Genomic DNA, 20,753 nt, shown 5'->3' with positions numbered 1-20,753 from the left:
TGGCTTAACATGTCTTGTTCAAATCATTTCTCGATTATAATATATTTAAATGCAATCCTATATCAACCAACGTAATGAAAAATCATGGCACAGCAATTTGTGTTCTCTAATTTAGAACCATACATTTAAGCAAATTCATTTACAGTAACTGTTCAACTTCAAATCATCTTCCACAAAAAGATGATCAGCCAAATAAAAATGTTCAGAGAGGTTACTCTACAGAGGCCCAGATTATTGGTTCATTACTGATACAAACAGAATTTACAGAGATGGAAAAATGATTACTACTCAACAGAACTCTTTTATTTCATTAGTTTAAGGTACTATTAAATATAATTTCATAAGTAGTGATTTGCTTGATGCTTTTATTGAAATAGTCAATTTATTACTTATTTTGAGCACTGATTTTTGTGTCATTTTAAAGATGAGTACAATTTTTGAAGGAGGACATATTGAAGCAATTTAAAAACATGTCTCATAATTATATAATCATTTAACCTATTTATTTTCATATTTTTGTGAACATTAAAAATATTAGGCTGTTGTGGAGGTGATGTTCAACCAAAATTTTCTACTAAAAATTGAAATCTGAAATGTAAATTGTTATGAATTGGGGCTTTTACAAACTCCTAATTATAGTGATTTTTTAAAAAAAAGCAAGTAGTATTTATTATAGAGCATCTCTGTCAAGGTGGCTTAATAAAAATATTTAAATTTTTTAAGCTTTCCGATTTATTTATTTATTTATGTACTTATTTAATCCCGTTAGAGCCTGATTTCAGCACCCTCTCTCCTCTCCTCCAAGTTTTTCCCTCTGAAATGAAGGATATCTAATTTGTGTGAAACTACAGAACTTTCAGAATATTTATGATTACTTAATTTTTCATGTATAAGTAATATTAAATGAATCACAAACTTTCACCTAGATGTTTTGTTTTCTTTCAAAGTTTGTTTAGTATTAACAGACTATGTATAATGTGAAAAATGTCATGTAATCATTTTACTATGATAAATGGAAGACTTCTAAGTAAAAGTACAACTAATAGTCTTTGGCATGGATACTTGGCAAAAAATAAACGTGGTATAAATAGTTCATTCCAAAGGAGCTTATTAGAAGTCTAAAATTTTTTGCAGCTACTTTTATTTCCATAAATAAAAATGTTCCTAATCAAAATAGGAATGAAACAAATAATGAATAAATGCCATAGTGAGGGATATTCTGCTTAGATAAAGAAGAATCAAATCTTGTGTACAGACATTAACATTGGAAGAATTCTTAGAGAGATTAAATATTAAATTTGTATACTATTATCAGATTGCCTGCTTCCTATCATGGAAAGCATACAAATAACAAATATCAGATCCCAGAAATACTTTGAAAGTTCTTGGGTATGTGATAATTGTAAACTGTGTGCCCCGTATGCTAGCTTCATAGTCATTGATTAGATGGAAGCATTGACTGCTATGACTCAAAACAAATGAGTAAACAAACAAACAAACTGTTAAACTCACTGTTATAGTTTATCTCAGTCAAAAAGATAAGATTAACACCATAAAGTAATGAGAAAAGAAGCATTGTGTGGGGTCTAGAAGGATACTGAGGCCAGCTTCTAGTCTCTCCTTATCCCTTTACCTGATGAATGGCAAGACTGCACTAAATAACCCCAGTAAAAATTTGTGAGAAGTGACATAAAGTGTTATCAAGCTGAATCATGGCAGCTGAGGTCTTATTGAGGTTGGTCTTGAGCATTTGACCTTAGCTACTCAGACTTTAACTTCTAGGAGTCAAACTTATAGAGTGACCCAAAGCCAAAGACATAGAAAGAAATGAATGTTGTCCACAACTCAGCCTGGTAGAGATGGGCACATACATAAAGCAGAAATATCTCACTAGTAAGATACATAATTGTTAAAGGAATGGCAAGAGGCAAGCAAGTATACACATGATAACAAGAAGAAAGAGAACTTAGTACTGCAAATAATGATTAAATTTAAAAATCCAAATACACCTTACAAATGGGGAAATGCATTATAAAAAATGTGTGAAACATTTCGATATGTGCAATGCATAGTTGTTGTGTCTCAGGCCTTGAATCCCATCACTCAGGAGGCAGAGGCTGACGAATAGATCTCGGTCTGTTCAAAGCCAGCCTGGTCTGCATAGCAAGTTCCAGGGCAGCCAGGTTTACACAGTCACACACACACACACACACACACACACACACACACACACACGGGTGCTCTTTTGTAGAGAAAAAAAATCATATTGTTAGAATAATAAAGCCTCATGACTTACAAAATGAAAGTGGACTAATTAATGCAAAGTAACGAGTGATTCTCATGAGAAAGGTGCATCATCTTTGTGACTTCCAACGATATATAGCCAGTTTTAGTTGTCATCATGTCTTACAAATAGTCTACCATACCTTACCATGATAACATTCCTGTTAGTTTTGTATCGTTTCACTCCAACAAAAGTCACTTTAGAGAACATTCTTTTCATCACACTGAGCATTAAGTGTCTCCTCTTAATTGTGCCTAAAGCTCTGGGATGTGTTGCAGTGAAGGGATCCTGTGTACATGATGTCTTGAGGAAAGAGAAAAAGACTTGTAACAAACTAACCAAATCTATCAAAAACAATGATCAGTTTATTAGTAGACTGGAAACAATTTAATGCATATTAAGAAGACCTATAGGCAGAAATGGCTTCTAAGAGTAGTGGGGGCTCACCAAGGCACACTCCTCCCAGTAAATTTATAAGCAGTTGATGATTTCTTGGAGAGGAGGCAAAAAAATATTTCTCCAGTGGTGTAGCCACTGTGTAATGAGTAATATCAGATATTGTACTGGCTAATTGGTATTACTGCTGGATTTTCTTCATGACGTTTTGTTTCTTTTTATAAAATTGAAACTAGAAGCTGCTAACCTGCACTTCAGTCCATTCAAGTAATTAAGTTTTTTTTTCTTCTTTTAAAATTTATTTTTAAATATATTTTATTAATTAATTCATACCACATCTCAATTGTTATCCCATCCCTTGTATTCTGCATTTCCTCCCTCTCTCCCATTTTCCCCTTATTCCCCTCCCCTATGACTGTGACTGAGGGGGACTTCCTCCCCCTTTATATGCTCATAGGGTATCAAGTCTCTTCTTGGTAGTCTGCTATCCTTCCTCTGAGTGCCACCAGGCCTCTCCATCTAGGGGCATGGTCAAATATGGGGCACCAGAGTTCGTGTGAAAGTCAGACCCACTTTCCACTCAACTGTGAAGAGCGTACTATCCATTGGCTAGATCTGAGTAGGGGTTTGAAGTTTACTACACGTATTGTCCTTGGTTGGTACCATAGTTTGAGCAGGACCCCTGGGCCCAGATCTGCCCATCATATTCTTCTTGTAGGTTTCTAGAAACCTATGGATCTTTCTATTTCCCCATTCTTCCATGCTTCTCTCACCTAGAGTCCCAATAGGATGTCCTCCCCTCTGTCCCACTTTCCTGGTAAGTGAAGACTTTCACGGGACATGCCCCTTGGGCTAGTATCCAGATATAAGTGAGTATATATCATTAGACTCTTTCTGCTTCTGGGTGAACTCACTCATTATGATCATTTCTAGTTCAATCCATTTGTCCACAAATTTCGGGAATTCCTTGTTTTTAATAGCTGAGTAGTATTCCATAGTGTAAATGTACCACAGTTGCTTTATCCATTCTTCTACTGAGGGACACTTAGGCTGTTTCTAGGTTCTGGCTATTATGAATAAAGCTGCTACGAACATAGTTGAGCAAATATTCTTGTTGTGTGCTGGATCATCTTTTGGGTATATTCCAAGGAGTGGAATAGCTGGGTCTTGAGGAAGCCCTATTCCAAGTTTTCTGATATAGAGCCAGATAAATTTCCAAAGTGGCTATACTAGTTTGCATTCCCACCAGCAATGAGGGAGTGTTCCTCTCTCTTCAGATCCTCACCAGAATGTGTTGTCACTTGAATTTTTGATCTTAGCCATTCTGATGGGTGTAAGATGGAATCTCAGTGTCGTTTTGATTTGCATTTCTCTGATGACTAAAGACGTTGAGCATTCCTTTAAGTGTTTCTCAGCCATTCGATATCCCTCTGTTGAGAATTCTCTGTTTAGTTCCAAGCCCCATTTCTCAATTGGGTTATTTGGTTTGGTGGTGTTTAATTTCTTGAGTTCTTTATATATTTTGGATATTAGACCTTTGTCAGATGTACGGTTGGTGAAGATCTTTTCCCAGTCTATAGGCTGTCACTTTGTTCTGTTGACAGTGCAGAAGCTTCTCAGCCTCATGAGGTCCCATTTATTAATTGTTGACCTTAAGGCCTAGGCAGTTGGTGTTCTGTTCAGGAAGTCGTCTCCTGTGCCAATGTGTTCCAGGCTCTTCCCCACTTTTTCTTCTAACCGACTTAGTGTTTTTGGTTTTATGTTGAGATCTTTGATCCATTTGGATTTGAATTTTCTCACATTTCCCTAGGCCAGAAACTCTGATGCTTCACTGGTCTGGGGAGCAGGAGGCCAGTCCTATAGTTTGGGTCTCTCACAGCCAGTGATCCCCACCTCCCCTGTACTGTGAGTCCTGTAATTGTCCTGGGTCTCTGAATGTGTGTTGCATCAGGCCAAAGTGTCTACAGCCTTCTGAGTCCCCTTGTGGCACCAGAGCTCTCCAGGGACTGAAGCAGGTCAGGTGGAGGGGGTCTCATGGCTACTCTACTCCCCGTCTCCCCAAATTTCCTTAGTCCCAGAGCTTTGATGCTCAGCTGGTCTGTGGTTCCTGGTAGCATTTACAGACCCAGACTGCTCACAGAGTCCAGGTTAGTGTCGCAGGGCCCAAACCACACACACACTGAGTCCCGTTCACATCTCTGGACCCAAACCAGTCTCTGGACCAAATGGGTCTCTGGGCTTAATCCATGCACTTAGTCCAGTTAGCACTGAGTCCAACCAGGGTCTCAGGCCCAAACTGCACACGGAGCTCACCAAGTTCAGCCAGAGTCTCAGGCCTGGATGGCACGCCGAACTCAGCCAGAGTCTCATGGCCTGCACTGCCTGCCGAGCTCAGCCAGGGACTCTGGACCCAAACTGCATGCCGAATTAAGTTAGGGACTCTGGGCCCAATCCACGTGCAAAGTCCAGCCAAAGTCTCAGAACCGGACTGTGCACCAAGATCAGCTAGGTTCTCTGGGCCCAAACTGCCTGCTGAGTTCAGCTAGGTTCACTGGAGCCAAATTGTGCCTCAAGTTCAGCCAGGGACTCTGGGCCCAAACCTCACCCCAAACTCAGCTAGATTTTCTGGGCCCAAACTGCCCACAGAGCTAGCCAGGGATTCTGGACCAAAACTGCACGCTAAATTCAGCCAGGGACTCTGGGTCCCGGATTTCATGCTGAGTCCAGCCAAAGTCTCAGGGCTGGAACCACTTGCCAAGCTCAGCTAGAGTCTCTGGACCCAAACGGCCTGCCAAGTCCAGCTAGGGTCTCTGGGCCCAAACCACACACCGAGCTCAGCTAGAGTCTCAAAGGTCGAACCACACTTAGAGTCCAGTTTGGGTCTCAGGGCACAAGCTGTGTGCTGAGTTGAGCTTGAGTCATGGGGCCCAAACCATGCACTAAGTTAAGCTAGGGTCATGGGGCCCAAATCTTGCACTGAGTCCTCTCTCCTGCAGCAATTCCCACCCGTTACCATGCCAATTGCCTCTGCTGGGGGGGTTCCCAGCTAAAAAACCTCAGCTGCTGCTGCTGCTGCTGCTGCTGCTGCTGCTGCTGCTGCTGCTGCTGTGGTCCAAGAAAATCTGTGTTCCTCCTGTGTGCAGGGGTATGCAGGTTTTCTGTATTTTGGTCCTTTACAACTGTGGAGCACTCCCGCTGCAGTGGGGTGGGGAGCTTGGTGTTCCTTGTTCAGAATTCCATGCAATTCCCTGTATTGTTTACTGGAGCTTCTAAACACAGTCCACTCTGCTTGCTGCCATCTTGGATCTCCCAGGTAATTAAGTTTTATTTCTTCTCAAGTCTCTGATGTGATTGAAGACCAGATGGTTTAGTCTTACAATTAAGCCTAGTTATTTAGAAGTTAAGATGTTTTTAGGTTAATAGGTTTTAGGTTAAGTCAATAGAGATGAGATATATGATAGATATTGATTTTAATTCAGAGTTTTAGAGTCAGCAAGATATGAAAGACGTTTTCTGCAAGTTTGGCAAATACAAATAGCCAAATCACTATGAATGTAAGATTTATATAATACCTGATTGTTTCATGGTTCTTCCTGCTGTATGTAGTTTATTTTATTTATGTGTAATAATACAATGTATATGTAAAAAAGAATTATAATAAAAAATTTAAAAAAGAAAATACATTCTTTTCTCATACAATACCACAGTTTCCCCCCTCTCCCATCCTCAAAGCTCCTCCCTCCCCTGCTCTCTCCCAGATCCAGTCCTCCTTCCTTTCCTCTTCAGAGAGGAGCAGGCTTCCAAGAAAAGATAGCATAGCAGGACAGAACAAGATACAGTAGGACAAGGCAGAAGTTCTTCTATTGAGATGGGACAATGCAACCCAACTGGAGGAAACTAATCTCAGAAATAGGCAAAAGTGGCAGAGTCTAGTTTTTATGTCAATTTGTCACAAGGGAAGAAGGAATCTGAATTTTAAAAATGCTTTCAGGGCATTGGTTTGTAGGCAAAACTGTAGGGTATTTTCTTGATTGGTGTTTATAATGAGAGCACCCAGACAGTTGTGGGTGTGCCATCCCTGGTAAGAGGTGGTCCTAGAGTGCATAGAAAAACAAACCAAGCAAGCGGAGAAGAGCTAAACAAGAAGCAGCACTCCTCCCTGGCCTCTGTGTCAGGTCCTGATTTTCAGGTTCGTGCCCTATTTAATTTTCTTCCATCAGTGGAGGACTGGGCTGTGAGACTGTAAACTGAAAGAAAATCTCACCCTCTCCAAGTTGATTTTAGTCATGGTGTTAATCATAGCAATTGAAATCCTAAGACAGAGGCCAACTCAACAAGATCAAGACTCTCTTTAGAGAACCTCCTTCAAGCAAACCTGCAGGAGAGTATTCAACCTGTAAGCACACCAGAAGGGATAATCTTGGCCAGGTTAACTGATGAGAGATGATGACCTATTTTAACAGTGCAGGAAGACCTTCAACTATATGAGATGGAGGGAGGGAGAAGAACTCTAGTGTTTACTGCGTTCTGTTCCCCAGCTCTGTGTGCAAAGCGACTAGATGCTTTAAGATCTGGCTTCCTTAACTTTATTACCAGGATGCACTGAATTTTGAACTGTGAGCCAAAGAGGACCCTTTTTCTGCCAGGATATTTTATCACAGCAACAGAAATCTATCTGAGACACATGGGAAGAGAGACTCTATTATCGTAAACGATCTCTCACTCATGATCCTGTAAAGAAACTCTGATAAAAGACAAAGGGTTAGCAATTAAAATAAGACAAGCAAACAAATAAAACATGAAAATAGAAATAGAAAGAACTGGCAAGTGGAAAGGAATCAACAGGAAGTGGGGGGAACAAATGAGAGGGTAATGGGGTGAAAATACATTATATGCATGCATGAAAATGCATAAAGAAGCCCATTTCATGTATAATTAATATATGTAGATCATAATGAATAAATAAAGATAAATAATGCTGCAGGAAATGCATTTAACAAATTGCAAGAAGACCTGAAGAAATAATTAACAGTCTAACATGCAGAGAGACAGAATAATAAAAATGTGCACATGTAAAGCATAGAAGAATAAGTACAGGCCTGTGTTTAATTAGAGTTTAATGAGCATGCAAAAGAGGGAATGAGTAAGGGGAAATCTTTCATAAGATAATTTTCCAGATTTGTTCAATCGCAAGAATCCGCAAATTCCAGTAGCAGTTGAGTTCAATGTAGGCAAAATATAAACAACCCACACAGTGAGCTAATTAGCTTCTCTGCCACTTTTAGAAAGTCTTCGTCATCTACTTTCACCATGCTTCACCCACTGTATTTTCTACTAGCAATAATACACACATGTTCTTATTATACAAATCTGCTTATTATATCACCTGTGCCATGGTTAGTCATTGCTGCAAGTTTGCTTCATAATATGACATGCTTTTCTTCTACTTGTCAAAATTTTACTCATCAAATCAAATTCCCCTTTGATTAGCCTAGCTTTTATTATTCTGTGTTTTCCCTTGCACTTGGATGATACCTAATACTATAAGACGCATTCATTCAAGATATTGTTAAAAAGTCTTCTATTTAATAACCAGGTGCTAGGTCTAGAAGTGAATAAGGAGCAATGTTTGTCTTTAGTAATATTAAGTCAAAATGACAACAGAAGTAATTATTATATGGAAAAGTGTAAAATGAACACATGCCAGGATAGAGTAGGAGAAGTAAACAGATACGAAGGTCAGTGCAGATTTCCTAGAGAAAATGTATATGTGAACCTGAACAATTGGAAATCAGCCCAGCTCAAGTATCAGGGTAGGTAAAAGACCACAGAAGGGAGATTCAGGCAGTGGAAAGCTTTAGAATAGATGGGATTCTCAGGCCCAAACGCATTAGGAATAGTTGAAGATTACAGTGTAGGGCAAGGGAAAGAGAAGGCAAAATCTGAACAACAGAAAAATGGTTAAGAGTGGTGAAGATCTAAATGAGCAGCATGGGACATGCCAACAAATTAGAAGCGTATACCAAATATATTAAAGAGACTTTGAAGCATCTGATAGATGGACGCTAAAACATGTAGGCATTTGAAAATACAACTTGGTTGTTACCAGGAAAAGAGACTAACTTAGAGGTCTATACTTGTCTAGAGGTTGTCTTTAGACTAAAGGTAACAGCAATGGACATTGAATGCAATTCAAGGAAGTAGTAAAGACTAAACAAAATTGCCAGATGCTTATAACTATTGATCATGCTTTTTTTTGAAGATTAATAGTGTATTTTTTCCTCCAACTAAGTTGTGAGCTCAGTAAATGGAAAGACATTGCCACCTTGCCTTATTTTCGTTGCTGTTAGCTCCTCTTCTGACAAATGTTGCTTGTGTATTTAAGCAGCAAAAGGAGCTCTGGCAGTCATAAAGTATCCAAAAACCAAACCAGGGTTCGTTCTTACACTTACTTCTCTCTCAGAAGATTCTCACCTCATAGGAATCTTGATATTGTTGATTGAGAATAAACTAGAAGTATAGGACCAAGGCATAAATTATAGGCTGGTCTTTATGGGAAAAAACTTTACCTGCATAAGGCTGTTTTCTTTCTTTTTCTTTTTCTCTTTCTTTCTTTTTTACTTTCTTTCTTTTTTCTTTCTCTCTTTCTTTTCTTTTTTCTATCTCCATCTTCTTTCTTCACCTATTTGCATTAATTGATAATTCCATACATTGTACTTTGATCAAATTCATTCCAAATTCCTCCCTCAACTCTTTCCTGACCTATTTCTCACTTTCTCACCCCCTAGCCTTTTGTCCTCTTTTAATTTTTTTTAATATAATCCATTGAATTCAATTTGTGCTGCCCACATGCTCATGAATGTGGAACCATACACTGGTCAGAACATGCTTAAACTGCCTGGGGCTATGTCACTGAATAAAACTGACACCCCCTCCCGTGGAAGTCATCAATTGTCTATAGCTGTACAGTTACAGGTAGCGGTTGGTGAAGACCTTCATCTAATGTTACATTATGGACCTGCTTGATCTTGGGTAGGTCTCTTATAGGCTATAAGGGCTGTAAGTTCATGAGTGCAATGGTCTTGTCATGTTGAGAAGATAATGTTTCATTCTATCCTGCTCCAACTACCTGACCTTTCTATTCTGCCATCCACTCTTTTGTCATAATCCTTGAGGCTTGACAGGGAGGTCCAGGTATACATATATTGCCATTTGTGGCTGAGCACTCCACAGTCACTTACTTTCTGAATATTTAGCCGTTGCAAGTTTCTGCATTGAAAACCTTCTACTTCATAAAGATGAAGCATGAGAGCTGGACTAATTAATCTACTGGTAGAAATATGTGTTTGGAGCACAGATTGACACTATGTCCACTCAGAAAAATAAAATATAATAGAATCCATGGTGCCTGTGTGCTCCCAAACAATGGATCTTGGACAGATTGCCAATACCAGACGTGTATTTCCTAATGTAGAGTAGACTTTAAACCCAATCAGAAGGCTATTAGCCCCATAACATTGTGACATCAACTACTGCATCTTATTGCACACATCTTGCTACAGTTATGACTTCTTTCCTTGAGAAGCCTTCATATACCAACAGGTACTATGAGAGTTAACCTGCCAGGAGGAAGGCTTCTGCTAAGTACCAGCACGATTTCTCCATATCCTGTGATTAACGTGTGTGGTATCTTTAGTAAATGGTCTTTCCATACAGTTATGGTGAGAAACCAAGGAAAATGGCTATAGCCTATATAGGTTTGGGAGGTTTCAGGACATTCTCGGTCAAAACTCAAAGGGAGCCATGTATATCTGGTTATTTTTATTTAGCAACCTGTGGCTTCTGGAACGTTCCAAGTCATCACTAACAGGAACTTAGAGAATTTTCTGTTTCTATCTTAGAAAGGGAATATTAAATTATTGAGAGTTTAAAATGTAATTATATGGAGCAAATAAAGATAGCCAGTAGAAGATCTGAGTCTTCAGGGTAATTGTACAAATGGAGACATGATAAAGACTACTCAACTATCCTTCAAGTGGCCAAGGAGTGCCAGCAACATGGAGATAAAGAGTAAATCAATAGTCACAGCAGCAATCTTCACAGGAGGGGATGGAATCAATGCTAGTGACAAACTGCTGGCTCATGACAATTTAGAATACAGTAAGAGAAGTTTAAAACGTTCTCACTAGTACAGTAAACTCCTGGATGGAGATGGAAGCCATTTTTATCTCATGAGATGTTTAGTGAACAATTAAATAACCACTTTACACAAGTCAGTATATCTGCTTTCCAAATTAATAATGGGAGTATCAGCTACTATTGAGGTTACTTCATTATATTCAAAGGACAAAGCAAAAACATTTAAATATATAATCCTGAATATCTTCTTGCTGGAACACTCATCAGAGCTTTAATGAAGTTTATTGTTACTGTTAGAGATAAAAAAAATACATCTCCTTATTAAAATAATTTCTCATACTTTGTAAAGTGATAAACATAGTGCCTTGTGAAGTATAACATATGGACTGCATTTTTAGTGATTAATTGGATACAATTTACAATAAAATTAAACATAATCCATATATATTACATGTAAAAATTTTACAGGAAGTAAAAAAATAATGTAGTGATTTTCATATTATTATAAGGCAAGTATGAAGATTTCATATACTAGAAGGTATTTTGCTTAGTTAGTATTATATATATTTAGTATTAAAATAATTTTTTCTGGGACAAAAATGCTTATAAAGTAAGTTGTGGCTGAAGAATATTATTTCTAAAGATGAAAACTAATAGATGGTAAAGTATATAGCTATACTTACAGGTGTACTTCATAAAAAGAATATAAATAGAGTATTTAACTGCTACTTTCACATCTTAATTTTATAGTCACTTTGTTTCTTAAGTGTTTAATGCAACAAAATTTTTATTGGTGCCATTATTATTTTTTTTTGGTGCCATTATTTTTTATGTTTCATATATAAGAAATGAATGCAAAAGGTTTAAAAGTAAGCCTGTGACTTGAATCAAGTATCTGATTTTGTATCTCTCTCTCTCTCTCTCTCTCTCTCTCTCTCTCTTTCTCTCTATCTATCTATCTCTCTCTATCTCTCTCCATATATATATGTTTATCTTCTACTTTCACATCACTATTGTTGATTTCTGGAAGTCAGCAGAGGAATTCAAGGCTAGAACTTGGAAGCAGTGTCTGAAACAGGGCCACAGAGGAGTATTGTTGCCTGGATATCTCTGAAAGGTTTGCTTGGCCTGCTTTCCTATACCATCCAGTTCATGGGGGCATAGGTGGTTGTACTGATCCCAGTGGGCTTGGCCTTTCCACATTATCAATTAATTAAGAAAATGTCATGCAGGTTTGCCTATGGCCAATTTAATGGAGACATTTTCTCAGTTGAGGTTCTTTTTCCCATTTAACTCCAACTTGTGTACAGTTGACAAAACTAATCAACACAGTGACTATAGTTTATATATTATATCCTTGAAAATAGCAAAGAGTGGGCTTTAAGTATTCTTGCTAGAAATAAATTAATTAAGTTATGCACAACTTAATTAGATAAATTTTATCGTATGGAAAATTTGTAGTGGAAAGAATGGGAGTTAAAAGGCTTAAGTGAGGATGGGGTGGAGGTATGGGGACAGGAGGGCTGGGAAGTGGTTAAGTAAAACTAAATATATATGCTAAAGCCTGAGGGGGCCTCACTAGCATGTAAGCAAATTACAAAAAAAAAAAAGTGTTGATTTTAAAGGAAGAGTGATAACAGGCTGCCTGCATAAGTAGGCAGTACTATTCCCAGAAGACATGGGCTATTACACAGAATCTCAGTGCCATTTTTGTGATATCCCTGTTGGTTAAGGAGGCTCCAAAGGTCTCCAAAGCAGTACTGGCTGCTGCCATTAGTGTTAGTTGTTCACCATAACTAGATGGTCTTTGATGAAGTTAAGGCAACGTGGTTGTGGGATATAAAAGAATCAGTTTTGAACCGACTGGAACTTGAAACTTCCTCCTGGCTGAGCTGCCTCAGAGTGCTAGGGGTTTCTGTGCATTCTACTTGTGGACAGAAGACATCAGTGGTACTACCCAGCAGTATACCATGTATACTCCAATAATGATCTTCTAGGTCAACTCTTGTATAAGGTTCACCAGTAGCATGATGATTATGAGGATAACCAGCCATTTGAAGCCTGCACCACACTAAAGACACATATACAACTTTTTACATTGAACACAGGCTACCAAGATGAGACTTGACAGCATATGACCATACAGTGGGGGAGGAAGTCCCCCTCAGTCTTAGACCAAGGGCAGGGGAATAGGGTGAGCACGGGAGGGAAAGAGGAACGGGAGGATACAAGTGATGGGGTAAGAATTGAGTGGTAACCTGAATAAATTAATAAAATTAAAATAAAAAAAAAAAGAAAAACGAATTTGAAACTCTTTTAACTATGCTCATTTCAATCATAATTGGAGCCTCCAAAGAAAAGACTATTCATATTTTCTGTCACTTTAAATGGAAGACACTGTGCTCCTCAATTACTATCACTAGGGCCAGACTTTAAATATTATTGTGCAGTATGACCTGTTATTTTCAATGGAAACATGGGCAAATGCCCGTGGTTCTTGATTCTAGAGAGGAATATACTTTTGTACTTGGTTAGATTTTCATGTTGTGAAAACTCCTTCTAAATATTTATGTTTATGGCCCGAAATCTTTTCTGTTCTCAACCTTAGTGAAGTTTCCTTTTGCAATTGACAGCAGTTAATGGAAAGACTCATAACTGGTTAAATAGCTGAGAATATGTAACCATCGAGTCTCAGACATAAATAGAACATCTATATTATTCCCTGCCTCTCAAGTCTCTGGGAACATCAAGGAAAAGAGAACAGAAAGAATAATAATAACCAAAGGATGGTGAAAAGAACTAGGAAATTCTGGGTTTTAGGACATGACATAGCTGTTACATTCATAAACTCATAGTAGGTATCGTGACCTGAGCCAGATCAAGCCAGTAAAAATTCCAGAATGAATAGAGGAGGGGTGTGTGATGCTCTAATCCTAACTGAGGAATTATTGCCAGTTAATTGCAAGCTGGTGGAGGAAGGGTCATTTTTCCTTTGGGATGTGGCCACTGGAAGGTTATAACCCAGGGTTTGGCCCCATAGCCATGCACACACAATATTAACATTATTCACTAAGCTATAAAAATATAAATAAAAAAGAGACTATAAAGTTGTGAAAGAGTTGTTAATGGACATTGTAATAGAGAATTGGTTTTGAGATGTGATGAAAATCTGTTGAATATATGTATCAAATTATTCAATAATAAATATTTTAAAATATTTTTGTGATATACATGTTTAATGATACATTTAAATGTTTCACAATGTTTATACTACATATACATATACAACTTTTTATATTGAAAAATGAATTTGAGACTCAACTATGCTCATTTCAATCATAATTGGAGCCTCCAAAGAAAAGAAGACTATTCATATTTTCTATCACTTTAGATGGAAGACACTGTGCTCCTCAATTACTACCACTAGGGCCAGATTTTAAATATTATTTTCAACAGAAATATTATTTGTTCAGATCTTGTGAATATATAAATAGGAGTTCATAATTTACCTAAAATATTTGTTATTCCTGTTTTTTCAGAAATTATATATCTTCCATGTTTTTTCTATAAAACTTTGTGGTTTTTATATATACCTTGATGTGGTTTTTTTTAGTGTCATTGTAATGGCTATCTCTCTCTCTCTCTCTCTCTCTCTCGTGTGTGTGTGTGTGTGTGTGTGTGTGTGTGTGTGTGTGTGTATGTGTGTGTGTGTGTGTCTGGTGTGTTTATGAATGGACACTGAAAGAGAAATGCTTCTCTTTTTTACTTTTTAAAAAGGAAATTCACATTATCTAAGACTGGTTCTGTCACTCAGTGGTAAAATGTTTGGCTAAAATGTGTTTGTGAGAGAGGCTCAGTACTGGAAACAGCAACAATAATAGTAAAACCAAGAAGCTTCCCATTTGTTTTGTATCATCATTATTGAGAGAGATAAAGGTAGAGTTCAAAGTGGAGATGGAGACAGACAGATAGACAGACAGACAGACAGACAGACAGAGAATGTACCTCTTGGATGGGACAACTATCTCTATGGTATTATTAAGGTCAGTTAGTAACACACACATTTCTATGTTTTCGTTGCCTGGTTGTAAACTGGGAAGGCATAAGGTTGATATAACACCAAGTCTTCCTTGGATTCCCTAGACACCTTCATCATGAGTAGTGTATCCTACCGATTGACGACACAGTAATGACAGAAGTTAAAAGATAAGAGATTGAATGGATGTGTCATAGTGTGCTCATTGGTCATTGAGAGTGGGAGGGGTTTTATAGGAATGTTATGTTCTTCAGGTAGTGGATTTGATTTCAATATGTGGCAAGGGCACTCCCATTGGTCTACAAACAGATCAGGAAGGGAAACATATGAAAAGGAGACTGGCAGGTCACTTACGGACACTCTAATAAAAAGGGAAAGAAGGCTTATATGAATCATCTGAACAGGAGTAAGGAAAATTTTGATATAGCCACTCTTCAGTAAGCTGGATGGAAGATAAAGGAATGCATCATCTCCAAAACAGTTTACCTCATATTGTAAATATAAAGACAACCATGGTCTCTTCTCTGCTTTTATCATCAGTAGTGAAATAAGAACCATTTTTGAGTATCTCTGTAAGTCTTATTATATACCAGAACATAAGAGTAGTATATTTCTTTTCAATCTTATTGATGCTTCCTTTTCTGTCATAGAATAATGTACATGGGGAATTTTTTGGTTAGTTTTCATTGTGGCTTTGGGATGGTTGAAGAACAAAAAGATAAAAGAACCTTATAAATTCATGGTGTGGGGGATGAATTCACAATGATTCAAAACTAGATAGTCTGTGAAAATAAGTTTTATTGACTACAAACTTTTATTTATACCTTGATCTATCACAAGATATTCTTAATGTACTCTTTAGCATTTGAAAGTCAAACTCCTAAAATTCTGGGAAGAATTTAGGAAACACTAAATACAAACCTATATTAGTAAACCCGTAATTCAACTAGTTAAGTTTTAAAGTAAATTTTTCTTTCATCAAATAAACTTTGTGTTACTATTACAATAATAAAAATAAATATATTTTTATACTTTCAATTAATATATTTTGAGTAGATTTACTTTATTCCTTCAAAAGTTTTATAAGTATTCTCTAATGTTTTCTTAATGATGGTTATTTAGACGTTTTCAGGATTTTGTTGTGACTGATATCAGGATGAGCCTCTCTGCAGCCATCTTTAAGTTGTCTATATTTAATTGTTTTATTTATAAATCCACAGGAATTTTGATGTTTTTGTTTTTAGTATTTCTGCGTTGCTGAGCTGTAGTCACGCACATTGGAAATATATGTAAGTGTGACATTAGGTTCCAGAATAATTGTCCTAATAACTGCTCAGCTCCTAAATATGACAGTGCATTTTTATCACTGTTATTCACACTGAGTAGTCCAATAATTTTTATGAAAGGCAGAAAAGACTGTACACTACTTAAAAGAAGGAAATTCAGTTTTTAAGTTGTTATATATTATTGGGTGTGAATGTGCATGGTATACACATCCTAATGGGTATCAGGAGGTCAGAGAAGAGCTTTATGAAGTTGATTCTCTGCTATTACTTTTATGTTTGTACTAGAGATTCAACTTAGGTCATCAGCCTTGTGTGGCAAAGGTTTTTAGTTGCTAAGCTATCTGGCAAATTCAAACAGTTAGTACTTAGGACTAATTCACATAATTTGTTCATTTGTCTTTAGTGGTGATTAATCGTTTTAGAAGTTGACTTCTTGGAGCTATTTGTGTTTGTTAATATCAATCATTATCTCCACATATGTCAGTAATGTTTTTTTCTCTGGATATATTTAACTTTGCTTATGGTAGTTTCATAGCATAATATTAGCTCTTTATTGTAATTAAAATCCATTGTTGCTTCTCTCATTTCTTCTGAGTTTGGTAACTTTCTCATCAATACGTGGCTAATATATCTTTAAAGGTCTAGATTTTAAATTCAAAAATCTTGATGCTTGAATAGTTATGGCTTAAGATTAAAAACTGATTCATCTAGTTTTTAAAGAGTTCTCAAATCATTTGTTCAGTAAGTCACTCTTGCCAGCAGTTTGAAACTCTGGGCTAGCTAACGTTCCTTTTTACATGTCTGTGGAAACACAACTATTGCATATCTATTAAGTTTTTTTTTTCCACAGAGAAGATAGAAGATCTGAATGTGGGTGGCCCTATTCCATGGAATAATGTCTGACCTGAACAAAACAGAAAGCAGGCTGGGCAAACGCATTCATCTCCCTATTTCGTGACCATAGTTGCAATTGATCTTCTCCTTCGTATTCCTAATACCCTACCACCCCGACCATATGGAAGGCAAGGTAAACCCTTCCTTCCTTAATATTTTGTCAGTTTTTTTCACAGCAATGAGAATATAAATCCCATCCTAATCACATGTTTCATGTATTACCTTTGTTCTGCCTCAAATTTATCTATTCATGGTTCCTATGATCCCCATGCCATTTACACAGTTTTAACTGATTAATGGAGTACTTTACAAAACACTGATTTAATGTCCATTAAAATCTTGAATTTTCTTTAAGTTGTCCTCTGCTTTATACTCTTCTGTGTCTTGTGCTAGATTTTTGCATTTTCTTCCAATTCATTTCACCTAATGATGAATCAGTCTCTTGGACCTAGGCCTGAGCTTCCTACTTTGCTTCTACTTAATCTGCAAATGTATTTACCGACTTTGTAGAGTTAAGAAGCATCCAACACTATAGGCCTCTTCTTAACACGAATAACCTCCCAATATTTACACAAAATTCTTTTCCTCTCATCTGCTTTTTAGTATTTCCAGCTTGTATTCTACTTGTACTCAAAATCAAGTTCCACAACTTCAGATGTCCTCATTTCAAATAACCCATGAATGATAATATTTTTTAAAACAATACTGTAGGAAACTACCTAGGATCTGGGATACTGACTTTTTTTTCTGTAAGTATAAGTATTTTTATATTGATGGTAAATAATGTTCCAGATTTATGGCTAAAGATTCCATAAACAGCCTGCCTAGATTCTTGGCTCTCTTTTAAATATTATGGAGTCATCCTCACTTTTTAAACTGCTCAATGACAAAGAAAGAGGTATAAGAAATCCTTTCAAAATGGTGGTACTGTAGAAAAATGAGCTGTTGGACTTTTGTGGTTGATTTCTGCACCTTACTAACATTTAGTCTATTAGTACAAAACTGCCTCATTTAGAGGATTTAGAGGGTGACTACCAGGGTAAACTACTGGCCTTCAAACATGTGTCCATGCCTTCCACTTTTGTATGATTAAATAAATAAATATCATGATATTTTCTAAAGTATCTCCTGTATTTAAATAAGCTTTGAAAAATGGGAAGTGTGATCCTTGATAATTGACTATCAAGTAGAATGCCTTCTCTTATTTAACAAACAGTAACTACAGATAACTTCAATAAGTATATTTTTTGTTATATGCTCATGCCTACTTGAAGTTTTTAATATGTAAGATATATATCAAGGACATAATGTATTAGACAAGTACACACTCTTCAATTTCTTAACTTTTAAAATACATAATTGCTCTACTATGAACACTTAAATGGGGATTGTCACTTTTGTAATTAATTCTTTTTGTTTCATCCTTCCTACTAATTGAAAATAGGCTTTCAATATAGAATGCTTTGAAATTGGATGAAGAGACAGAATTGGAAATGAACTTAATTAACTACAAACTGTCCAAATCAATCAGAGTTTGACAGTGCCTCGGTAGCACACAGAGTTCATAATTTACTTGAAATCTGCTGTAATGCATATGCCCATAAATTGCTCAGAAGCCATGCTCACTGTGCACAAAATTTAGTGCCAGCCCACGTGATGATGCTCTGGGAGAAAACTGTGCTTTCAGCACATAAGACTTTTTTGGAAAGATGCAGTTTACATTTTCATTTAAGCAACTAATGAACTTCTGAAAATAAATGCTTTGCTTTGGGCCTCAATTGAATTTATCATATAAATTTAGAAAAAGAAAAATGTTTGACTTTCCAAGTGCTTCAGCATTATGAATGGATGTATGTAGTAAGAGCTGCCTGATTGGTTACAAAGTGCCAGAAAGTCAGTCTCAGGGTAATGAAATACTTTAAGTTTATAGACAAAAATATTTGGGTTATGAAGTTGTATGATTCCCTACCTATTTTGAAAACACATTTTAAATATTGACTAATCTTAGTTATTTTCACCTTATGATTTCAAGAAATATATTCTTCATTACAAAGGAACGTTTAATCTCTATTTTCTACAATTTTTTCTCTTTGATAAGGAGATTAATAGGTACAGGCATCCAGTATAAGATAGTCTAAGTGCACTGGATCCAAGTTGTCAAGAGACCGAAGACAGACAGGCAGACAGACTCAGGACTGCACACACTACAGTTTATTTGGGCTATTGCTGACAGAAACATTTTCCTCAGCTTTAGCAATTCCGTTTCAATACTTGCAATCTAGATCAGAAGAGGTAGCATGCATATATATATATATATATATATATATATATATATATATATATATATATATATATATATATATATAATCAGTCACGACAAACTTGGTGTTATCCTAGGTGAATGTGTTATATTAATCTAAAGTACCTATCAAAGAAGCAGACACATGTCTCCAATAAGAATCCTGTTGTAAAACTCTCTATGCTCATCTAATGGTTCTGTCTACAGTTTGCATGGAAAAAAAAGTGCAAGAAAAGCCGAGCCAGGGTTCCTCTGACGCAACTATGGTGTGACCCTAAATAAATATGACGGCACTCGTGGCAAACTTGGATGTACTTGTTCTGGATATGTGATTCACATTCTAAAGTCAGAGACCTACACTCTTTATGCACTCAGATAGATTCTACAAATAGATAAGGTAAAATAGTTAGATAACATCTTCAAAAACCTCAGAGTCCTACAGAATGTGGCATTCAAAGTTTTTTGTTTGTTTGTTTGTTTGAGTTAGAAACATCTTTATTTTTAAATTCTGATCTACTAAGTTAACGTTTTCCACCAACTCCGGGAGCAGAGACCTTCACAGTTTTCACTATCTTTTGTTTAGGTGCTGCTTTTGTGGGGGCCTTGGCAGCAGCCATTGCTGTCTTCTTTGATGCCTGCTTAACCTTTTTGCTTCCTTGGCAGCCTTGATAGCCTGCTCTCACTGAGCTTTCCTAACTTCTGGCTTCTGGTTCCTTTTGGCCATTATATCAACAAGAGGCGCACCAGTGACGGCCCGCTGGAATTTGACTGCACGGTGGGTTCTTTTCTTTTGAATTTCTTCCAACTGTCCTTTCTTGTGTTTTCTTCTGTAGAGGACAGTCCAGTTTATCTGCCGAGGATTCCTTTTGGAAAGGAATGCAGACTCGCATTTTGCATTAAGAAACTGGAAAACCTTCCCGTCGGTCCTGGCGTAGCGCCGCCCGTGTCCGGGGTAGATCTTGTACCCGCTGAAACTGCACAGCTTGACCTTCATGGTGATAGCTGCCGGCCGGAGGGAAGATGGCGAAGAGCTCAAAGATGTTATTATTATTTTAAGGATTCTTTGACAATAAGACATGTTAAGTCCTGGCAACACCCACCTATTATTATCAACTTACTTTAATTATATAACATATACATATAGTTGAAAGAGAAAGTAATGCATTTTATATACATTTAGTGTTCAAGCCATAGACTCCTACTATAAGTAGCAGTTTCTTCTGAAATTAAAACCTTCCATATTAGAAAAAAAAAACCTTGTTAAGATGCAAAGTGTTAAACGGGAGCTGCAACAACAACAAAGTGTAAGGGGGAAGCCTGTTAAGACACAGGATCTTTAAAGGCATGTAAATCAACAAGACATTCCAAGTGGAGTGGAAACATTCCCTCTTCAAGGAAGCCCATTAGGATCAGGAAGTA

General features: G+C 36.9%; 1 pseudogene; it reads right to left on the bottom strand.

Moving 5' to 3' along the window:
• Positions 1 to 19,855: 19,855 nt before the first annotated feature.
• LOC127208271 (60S ribosomal protein L24-like) lies at positions 19,856 to 20,359 on the bottom strand (annotated as a pseudogene).
• Positions 20,360 to 20,753: the final 394 nt, after the last annotated feature.

The sequence above is a fragment of the Acomys russatus genome, chromosome 25 (genome assembly GCF_903995435.1).
Source record: "Acomys russatus chromosome 25, mAcoRus1.1, whole genome shotgun sequence".
Classification (NCBI taxonomy): domain Eukaryota; kingdom Metazoa; phylum Chordata; class Mammalia; order Rodentia; family Muridae; genus Acomys; species Acomys russatus.
The sequence above is the reverse complement of the archived record's forward strand: the minus strand, read 5'-3'. Positions and strand labels throughout refer to the sequence as shown.